The following is an 11,022-nucleotide window of genomic DNA, read 5'->3' as shown; positions in this document are numbered from 1 at the left end:
ATGAGACAGGAAGTTCCACATATGCTGGCAAAGCAATAAAGCAGAGACTGTGAGTTTTATCTCGCTTTTGCAAATGTAAGGTTATTGAATTTGCAAATATAACTTGCAGAACGTGTTTTTAAAAGCTTACACAGACAGAGAGTGGACAGAACCTTGCCTTAGTTGAAAGCCCTACATGCATTATATTACATGCATGTGTTGCAGTGTTCACATATATTTAGTGATTTCAAGCCATGTACAGAGTGATCTATTTTAAATGTTTATTTCTTTTATTGTGAATGATTATGGCTTACAGCCAATGAAAACCCAAAAATCAGTATCTCAGAAAATTTGATTATTATATAAGACCAATTGGTACTTTTGGCAGTGTGGGCAGTGTGCCAAGTCCTGCTGGAAAATGAAATCTGCATCTCCATAAAAGCTGTCAGCGGAGGGAAGCATGAAGTGCTGTAAGATTTTCTGGTAAAACAAAACTGCACTGACTTTGGACTTGATAATAAAACACAGTGGATCAACACCAGCAGATGACATGTCTCTCCAAACCATCACTGATTGTGAAAACTTCACACTAGGCCTCAAGTAGCTTGGACTGTGTATCTCTCTACTTTTCCACCAGACTCTGATCACTGCTGGTGTTGGTCCACTGTGTTTATATCAAGTCTACAGTCAGTGCAGTGTTTTCCCAGAGAATCTTACAGCACTTCATGCTCCCCTCTGCTGACAACTTTTATGGAGATGTAAATTTCATTTTCCAGCAGGACTTGGCACACTGCCCACACTGCCAAAATAAAAAAGAATTCTGAGACACTGATTTTTGGGTTTATAAACACTTAAAATAGATCACTCTGTGTGTAAAACATCTATATAATATATGAGCTTCACATTTTAAACTGAATTACTTTTGATAATATTCTATTTTTTAAGCTGCACTAGTACATAATATATATAAATCAAATGAATAGAGTGAACCTGTGGTAAAGAATATTGGGTGTCAAATTCTGTAAACTGACACCAATAAATCGCTAATAAAATTGATATTTTGATGAAAATTGTCTTTCAATATATAGAGTATCACAGAATAACAGAATCATTATATCATTGTTATTGTGGGCAGCATATCGTGATAGTATCAGACAGTGAGGTTCCAGTGATTCCCAACCTTTACCAGCAGGAATAGCGAGACTAAAGTTGTTGACCAGTATGACCAGCTTTACCATGCTGCTCAAGAGCTGATTAATCCAGCTGGATTACCAGTACTGGGTATGTTTTTGCCTGGATGACCAGCTTTACAATCAGCTTTACAATCAGCTTAAGTATCATCCTTTGGCAGTTACTGCAGTAAATAGCCAATTAGGTACTTTGGGATTCCTAACTTCTAGCTATGGACGGCTGTGTCATTAAATCAGCAGTCTCCTGATTATAGCACCAACACTAAGACAGCTGTAATTTCAATTCTACTTTAAAAAAATACAGTTAAAAAAAGACTGTAGCTACAAGCTGCATGTGCCTATCTGTAAAAAAAATCACTATTGTTTATCGTCCCCTCTGCTAGCAACCTACTACACCACTGCTAAAACCCCCTAATGATGTTTTTATGACTGTTTCTTCCATGAGTTGTTTCTTTCCACTGTCAGGCCGTGCTGGTTGTTCCTGTGCGCTGTGGTCCGATGCAGGGGCTGGCTTGTTTGTATCCTGTTAGGAGTGTCTCCACTAATTGGCTCCCTTACATAAGAGAAACCTGTGGGAGACGGGACTGATGTTGTCAGACGTGTGGAGCAAACGCAAACACAGGAGCTGGCCGCGGGCGATGTACAGAAATAGATAGTGCAGGACGCTCCCGGAGGAGCCATCAGCTCTGCAGCCATGAACACTGGAGGGACAGCAGAGACCACATGAAAGACCAGAGATCTCCATCAAACACAAAAACGCTGAATTACAAAAAGCATTGATTGACTGAATCTGCCCAGGGGAGAGGAAGTTTGTGTGTGTGTGTGTGTTCACAAACTTGTAGTTATATACTGTATTTTTAGACCAAAATGTTCCGATGGGAACCCGAGGAAAACAGTTTTAATGTAACGCTGTTCCATTTGTTAGGCTTATGTTTGGATTACAGGTTGGGTTTAGTTAGACTTGTTGCTATTTTACTGTTTTCGCAGTGTCATGCATGTGTGTGTGTGTATGTATATATATATATATATATATATATATATATATATATATATATATATATATATATATATATATATATATAAAAATATTGTCATTTAGAGCATTTATTTGCAGAAAATGAGAAACAGCTGAAATAACAAAAAAGAAGCAGAGCTTTTGGATCTCAAATACAGCTCTCACAATGTTTTTTTTCCATCAACTGCTGTTGTTTTCCTGGATCTACCTGTCTGACATCTGTTACTTAGTACACCAGTGATGACTTGCTTCTTCAGGATGTTCCAAACATTTGTAATGTCCATGGCCAATACTTGTACAATGGCTCTGATTGATTTTCAGCTTCACAATTGCTTGTTTTTCACTCAAACAGATCTCTGGTTTTCAACAGATAAAAATTGTGTGTTTTATTATTTTTATTACGTAAAATTAATTAAATGCATTAGAATTGTGTACTTAAAATGTGCAGAGCATTTTACATATTTTAAATTCAAGTTTGGATATTTTTATGATAAAGGTTGCTCTCCATCCACTGTGAAGGGTAATGCCTTCTATGACATAATTCCCCGTACACACAGTGCCAAGTCCTGCTGGAAAATGAAATCTGCATCTCCATAAAAGTTGTCAGCAGAGGGAAGTATGAAGTTCTGTAAGATTTTCTGGGAAAACACTGCACTGACTTTGGACTTGATAAAACAGTGGATCAACAGCAGCAGATGACATGTCTCTCCAAACCATCACTGATTGTGGGAACTTCACACTAGACCTCAAGCAGTTTGGACTGTGTGTCTCTCCACTCTTCCTCCAGACTCTGGTCTCTTGATTTCCAAATGAAATGTAAAATTTACTGATGATCAGTGATGGTTTAAAGAGCCATGTTTATCTGCTGGTGTTGATCCACTGTGTTGAATCAAGTCCAAAGTCAGTGCAGTGTTTTTACTGAAAAAATCTTACAGCACTTCATTACAGCATTACAAAATTATTTTTTAACAGGACTTGGCATACTGCCCACACTGCCAAAAGTAAGATACTGATTTTTGGGTTTTCATTGGCTGTAAGCCATAATCATCAACAATAAAATAAATAAACGCTTCAAATAGATCACTCTGTGTGTAAAACATCTATATAATATATGAGTTTCACATTTTGAAATGAGTTACTGAAATAAAGTAACTTTTTTTCATTGATATTAATTTTTTTAATGGATTAGTACATACATACAATATGTTGCCTGTCAATTGAAATCAGAATCAGACTGTATAGTAAATAGTGTGTGACAGTTCAAACTACATCATATCCTGCAGGCAGTTGAGCGGGACTGGGATTTCACACCAGATTAGCTTCGTCGAGACAGCTAGTTTGGCCATTTCTTCATCTGGCACACATGGTGCCAGTCAACGCAGCAGGAGGAGGAAGGAGCGGCCATGATTCCCTGACAATGAAGAGCAAACATTTGCATATTTCACTGGCCCTTTGCACACTATTGGCTACCAGAAAGTCACGTGACTGTCATAATCTCTGAGGAGGAAATAGCCAGCATGCCTGACTCATCCACCAACATGCAAGTTCCTTCCTGTTTGGATGTTGGAAAAGAAAGACAGATCTCCTCCATTCATAAAACTTCACAATATTATGTAACATTTAACACCTATTTTACCGTATACCAACCACAAATTCATAATCAAAGCTAGAAAAGTCAGAAATGATTGGGATTAGCATGAGAAATAAATGCTAGCTTTTAGACTGGTAAAGGAAATCAGTTACTGTACTTTTTTATAATACAGCTTGCCAATAATTTTGTATCTGAGAGTCTTTAAATCTTGTAGTTGGATTTTCTTCCTGCTTCCTGCTAGTTGTGGGTCATCTTGCTGCACAGCTTGTTTATGGGTATTTCACATATGATGCTTTACTATGATGTTGAGTCCAGGGGGCTATAAGAAACAATCCAAAAGCTTACTTTTGTGTCTCTTTGGGTAGTCCATGGGGCTACTGAAAAATCTTTGGGATCATTGTTTAGTTGTAGAAGTTTTATTCACTTCAGCTTTAACCCAGAATATCTTGTGGAATCCATTCTTCTATCGATCAAACTCGGCAACATTTTTCCAATGCCAATGGCAGCAGCTCAAGCCCAAATCACTATAAATTTACACACGCAAACTCACAGAACACTATACAAGTGAACTGAAAAAATAACAACCCCCTCCCACTGATAACCAGACTTTCATAACATCACAATGCTCACTTTTTACATATTCATTTTTGCACTATTGTTTTTTTTTCCATATTAATTTTTGCACTTTTGGTCTTTATACATATTCATTTTTGCACTATTGGTAATTTATTTTTTCATACTAATTTTTTAACTATCTGTCTTTTTACATATTTATTTTTGCACTATTGGTCTTTATACATATTTGTTTTTGCATTATTAGTCTTTATACGTACTCTGCACTATGTTTTTTTTTTAGATACACTGTTGCACTATTGGTCATTTTTCCATATAATTTTTTTTATTATCAGTCTTTTTTTATTTTTGCACTATTGGTCTTTATACATATTCATTTTGCACTACTTATTTATTTTTGTACTATTGTTTTTTTTACATAATCATTTTTACACTTTTGGTCTTTTTTCCATATTGTATTTTGCACTATGGGTTTTTTATATATTCACTGTTGCACTATTGGTCATTTTTCCATATACATTTTTTTGCTATCGGTCTTTATACATATTCATTTTTGCACTACTTATTTATTTTTGTACTATTGGTCTAATAAATGCCACAATGTTTTTTCCATATCATACAGATAATGTATTCATGCTTTAAGCTCAATTTTACACGCAAGGTGTACAACATTGTCAAAACAAGTGATAAGGTCTTATTTGCCTAAAATATTATGTTTTTAATTACTTTTTTTGCTGTTCTTAAGCATATCTTTTTTTCAATGTTTGATAATGGCTTTCAAAACAAAGACTGTAAAACAGGATTCTGAAATGCAGGAAACCATCAAAAATGTTAATTTATATGGTCAGGAACCCCTAATTCAACTCAACACCTAAAATCCAGCTTTAGTTGAGGTGTTAAAGCAAGAAAAGTCCAAAATTTATACACCCTGCTGTATGTAACATAAAACAAACTAAACAGGAAGCCACACAAGCAGGGTTTATATATCACCACTGTCTATCAAAACTCTTTTTTTTCCTGTTCTAATGTTATTTTGGACAGCGACAGTATTTAGAAACAATGGAGACAATATGTGAGATAGCATCATATAAACAGTAGAACAGCAGCACACAATGCAATGAACAATGCATTCAAAGAACAGAGGGATGGTTAAAACTTAGTGAAAACAAATACATGTACAGTAGAGACTCTGGAGTCATAGTTATGATGGTAGCTGAACTTTTCAGACTTAATATAAAGGGATATTTTTCCTTTTTTATAGGGAGATGATGAGATTTTTTTCTTTCTTTCTTTTTTCTTATTTTTATGTTGCATTAATGATGGTAGAGTCTGACCACTGCACAAAGTCTTTTATATCCAGCACATTCCAAAGATTCTCAATGAGGTTAAGGTCTGGACTCTGTGGTGAACTCTCTCAATCCATGCGTGAAAATGATGATCTCATGCTCAGGCCTGTAGCCAGGGGGGATGCAGGACTCTCGAGACACACACCCAACTCCCTCCAGCGCTTCCCCCACACTCTTACCTTCAAAACGCCTCCAAACTTAAGAAAATCCATCAATCCAGTCACCAGTAATTCTCACATATATCCAAACAGTGCTTGAAATAATTTGAGGCAGAAAAAAATAATATCAACTTTAACGCGTTATTAAAAGCGGATTATTGGTCGCTCCACGAATCCACGCATATCTAATGAATCAGCAGACCCTCACAGACCAGACGGTATGCCAATAAGCTCTGTCAGCCAATCAGGCGCAGAGTTCAGCGAGCTGAAAGGGATAAGACAGAACACTTCAATTTATATTATTATTAATTCATGTTTAAGTTTTAATGACCATACCGATAGTGTACCTCATGAAGTAATTCTTATCTATTTATGTCAATAGTAGAGACAATAAAGGACAGCAACATCAGAGACAGACAATGGAGGGCAGCAACAGAGACAATGGAGCAAAGCAACAGACAACTGAGGTGAGCAACAGAGACAGACAATGAAGTCACATCACAGATGTAGGAAGTTTGAGTAACACTTACATTTATATCAAATTTATGTTAACAGTGGGGAGCAACAGACGAACAAATAAGGACAGCAACAACAGATTCACAACAAACTTATAATGAATAAAATATGTCTAAATTAAAAGGTTTGAAGTGTGCTCATGTATTTAGGGGGCATTGGAGTAGAGAGCCAAATGAAGTCTACTTTTGGGGGGAAAAAGATCCCCCCCATCACAATGCTGGCTATGGGCCTGATGCTCCCTGAACTCTGCACTCTTTCACAATTCCAGCCCCATGAATTCTGGCATTGTCATCTTGGATTATGCTTGTGTCATCAGGGAAGAAAGAAAAATCCATTGATGGAATAACCTGGTCTATATTCAGTTTATTCAGGTAGTCAGCTGCCCTCATTCTTTCAGCACATACTGTTGCTGAACCTAGACCTGAACAACTGCAGCATCAACCCCCAGATCATTTACTTACTTAAATCTAGGTGGCGACTAACAACTTACAACATACAGGTGCAGGTTTTCCTGCCATTCTGTTGGATCTGAATCTGAATGTGTGAAACTGGTTCAGCATCAATTAACAGACAGTAACCTTTTCCTCGGGAGCAGTATCAGTAAGGCCCCTCTGTTGGACAGAGATAAGTCCAGGAGCAGAGACAGTCCTTTATCCGCTTATCTGGTCATCCCACAATGAGCATGTGTTTTTTTTTCTTTCCTTTTTTTCCTCACCACCGTCCCTTTTAACCTATACATGTTCAGATGTTGGAAGTCATTTTGCAATCTGATGTGACTGTGTGTGTGTGTGTATATGTGTGTGTACTGACATTTACTGGATCAGAGATTCATCTGTCTGGGCTGCCCGTATCCGGCCGTCATTAGGCACAGGGCGTCTGGGTTGTGGTGGAGCTGCGAGTGTGTGTGTGTGTGTGTGTGTGTGCTCTCGCCAGAGCTGTGAGAGAGAGAGAGAAAGAGAGAGAGAGAGCAGAGAGAGCGCTCAGCTTAATTACAGTGACAAATGCCAGGCAGGTCCTCAAAGCCCTCGGTGCAGTGGGAAAAGTGACAGGCTCATTTTTGGAATGTAAACAAATCCTACATTTACTGTAATCTAATTAGCACCTGGAGCAGAGTGTGGAGGCAGCACCCTGCCCTCGCACAGCGACACGTTCACTCCCAGTCCCTCATCACACACACACACACTCACACACACTGTTTATCACCATTTACTCAGATAAACACACTGCTGTAACTGACTGAGACAGATGGAAAGAGACCTGAAGGAGTAACAGAGGGTTAGACTGAGATTAAAGTAATATTGTGTGCAGGAAAATAACATTTACACACCTTTTTCCTCAATGTAAATGCAGTTGATCATTCCAAAGGCATATTTGACGCCTCATGTTTGCTTATTGTCTTTTTCCACTGGAGCTTCCAGGCTCCTTCTACACTATAGGTGCCGTTTTTTTTTTCTTTTTTTTTTTAAACAGAATTTACTCAAAATCAAACGTTAAAAAAATCCCCAACACAGAGGATATTAATGAATATCATTAAGAACTATATTCAGGCATGATAGATATCTTTATTACACAATGTATGTGGTATGTCACAATGTATGAGACAGAATGTCAGAATTGTAACTATCATACTAAAATTGCTGCAGTTTTCATGTGGTCAAATTCCTGGCCTAGCACACCTGCAAATAACTTTGAAAAATATATTTTTCTTTGAATTAACAGTGTAAACATGTAATTTTAAAAACACATCTATTTGTATGGTTCACATAGAACTATGCCATGTATTTTTTTTTTTGACAGGGTTGTTGAGTCGAACTTAAAAGACCGTCTAAAAGAATATTACCTTGTTTTGGTCCTGGTTGCTCCAAAGGCTTTAAATGATGTCACTTTGTGCTTGTGAAGTTATTTGAAATAATACTTACTTTGCTAGTATTGTCCCTCGCCCTTGACTGGACAGAGAAGAAGAAGAGAGGGGGGCAAACTCAAAGTATTTGGGATGGAGTTCGGGGCAGCTTTGCTGGAAAAGCGTGAAGCTGAAGCCCGTCCTCACACATAGAGAAACAGGAAGAGAAAGGGAGAAATGAAAGAAGGAGGAAGATGGGGAGGAGGTGGGTACGAGGTCGAGGTTGTTCAACATGCAGGTAGAGAGGAAGTGACGGTTTATATAAGGAAAAGAGTGGGAGGAGTAAGGGCGTGGATCAATCTCCCAAAAATAAGTTATATACATAACTCCATTTACTTTTTTACAATTACACTTACATACCTAAAGGCACTAAATGATGCTTACAATTACATTCCAAACATACGTATCACAAACCAGTGAGAAGTGGCGGCCAATCACGCAGAGTCTACTCTCAACCGGAAACAACCGTCCACCTGGAGGTCTACATCAGGCACTGAGGAGTTGACCCAGCACCGAGTGCCAATCCATACCTGGGCATACAGTGACAGACATATTCACACACCAGTATCCAATTTTCTGGGCAATTTAGAGTATCCAGCTTACCTGATCTCCATGTTTTTGGACTGTATATTATTATAGTATATTATCGATAGACAAAAGAAGTTAGTGGGATGGGTTGGGTTGCTAATTTAAACTGAGAAACACAGACATTTTAGTTCAGAATAAATACTGTATTTCTTCTGTCACAAGAACACACAAATAATCCTATAAATAAAAAAAAACATTTATTTGGAAATATTTTATATGCAAACATTATATTTGTTTATTGAGTTGTAATGCAAGACTATGGTGGTCATTAAAAGAGGTTACTTTCTTGGTAATCAAGGTATTTTGGGTAAGGTTTTTCTGAGTATTAAGTGTATTTTAATTACATATTAGTAGTGATTAGTATACACTAATGGTTCCAAAATAATATGACTTTCAGATCTAGTTCATTCTAGACATTCTAAATATATTTTTCTTCTAAGACTTATGAATATATGAAAGTGAAGTGTCAGCTCGTCATGTTTGTGTGAATCATCCAGCATCAGAAGGTCTGTCTGGCCGGTGCAGGCCGGCTTTCACCACCGCAGAGCCGCTGAGTTTTATCAGGAGGAGAGTTCAGTCTTTTATCAGCGCTCTGCAGAGTGTTTTCTTTCTGAGGGGAAAAAGTGATTGGAATGCTCCTAAAAAAACAACTCAACAGAAAAAGTATCAGAAAAACAAGACACGCTGTTGTTTTCTCTGCTTTTAATTGAGCGTACTTTGTAGTGCGTGTGGCTTTTGTTTTCGGGGATAATGTGCTGTTTTGCATTTGTTTGTTTTTGTGTTGTTTTGGAATTTGGCACTATTAACTTGAGTGGATCCATTTATGATTTGCTGGAGCTTCTCAGAGAATAATTAAGGTAATTAAATTGGCAGAAAGATAGTTATTATTATCACTCAGTCAGGGGGATGGCTGCTTAATGGAAAACTCTGGAGTGCCCACACAGCTCGAATAAAAACACTTTTTATCACTTTTATTTTGAATATTATTACATGCATATATGATTATTATTACACGCACTAGTCATTTCATGTAATGATTAACATCAGTCATAACATTCAATTGACCTTTGTAGATTGTGTGTTGCAGGGTATCCTGCAATGTGGGCAGTGTGCCAAGTCCTGCTGGAAAATTAAATCCCCAGCTCCATAAAAGTTGTCAGAAGAGGGATGCATGCTATAAGGTTTTCCAGGAAAACTTCACTGATTTTCGACTTCATTTAACACAGTGGACCAACACCAACAGATGACATCACTCTCCAAACCATCACTGATCATCAGTAAATTTTGTCATCTGCTGGTGTTGATTCGCTGTGAAGTGCTGTAAGATTTTCCCGGAAAATATTACAGCACTTCATGCTTTCCTCTGATTACAAATTTTATGGAGAGGTGGATTTCATTTTCCAGCAGGACTTGGCACACTGTCCACACTGCCGAAAGTCTAAATTGGTCTTATATAATTTTCTAATTTTCTGAGACAATGTTTTTTGGGGTTTTCATTGGCTGTAAGCCATAATCATCAACAATCTGTCTGTAATACATCTATATAATATATGCGTTTCATATTTTGAACTGAATTACTGAAATGAAGCAACTTTTCAATGACATTCTACTTTTTTGAGAGGCACTAGTATGTCTACCCCTTGACAGGTGCCACTGTAAGCAGCTAATCAATGTTATTCACTACACCTCTTAGTGTTTTTTTTATCATATAGCTGATTGCTGTATGTGTGTATTTGGTTACAAATACATGCTTGGATGTATTCACGTATTATCCAGCGAAACATATGAACAGATAAATGAAAATGCATTGAATATTCTTTCTTTTGAGGCATTAAATTTATGCATTTGCTTGGCATTTGCCATTCATTTGACATTTTTCCAGTCTGGAGATAATTTAGCCTCAACACTGTGAAAATACCATCACACACAAGTGATCTCCTGATCACTGGAGATTTCCAGTCTGCTCTCACAAATTGATTCTCATGAGGAACAGAGCAATACTCGGTATACACAGTTAAAGTAATACAGTTTATTTCCCACCTGCACTCGTTTGTTTGCTTTTCCTAGAAAATACTGTCTCTCTTTTTTGGTGTAATGTGAATCTGGCAGTTGTTCTTTACAATGTGTCCAATTTTTATGATGAATGAAGCAGTAGAAATACTCAAA

Source organism: Astyanax mexicanus, chromosome 11, assembly GCF_023375975.1.
Source record: "Astyanax mexicanus isolate ESR-SI-001 chromosome 11, AstMex3_surface, whole genome shotgun sequence".
Taxonomy (NCBI): Eukaryota; Metazoa; Chordata; class Actinopteri; order Characiformes; family Acestrorhamphidae; genus Astyanax; species Astyanax mexicanus.
Note: the sequence above shows the minus strand (reverse complement) of the source record.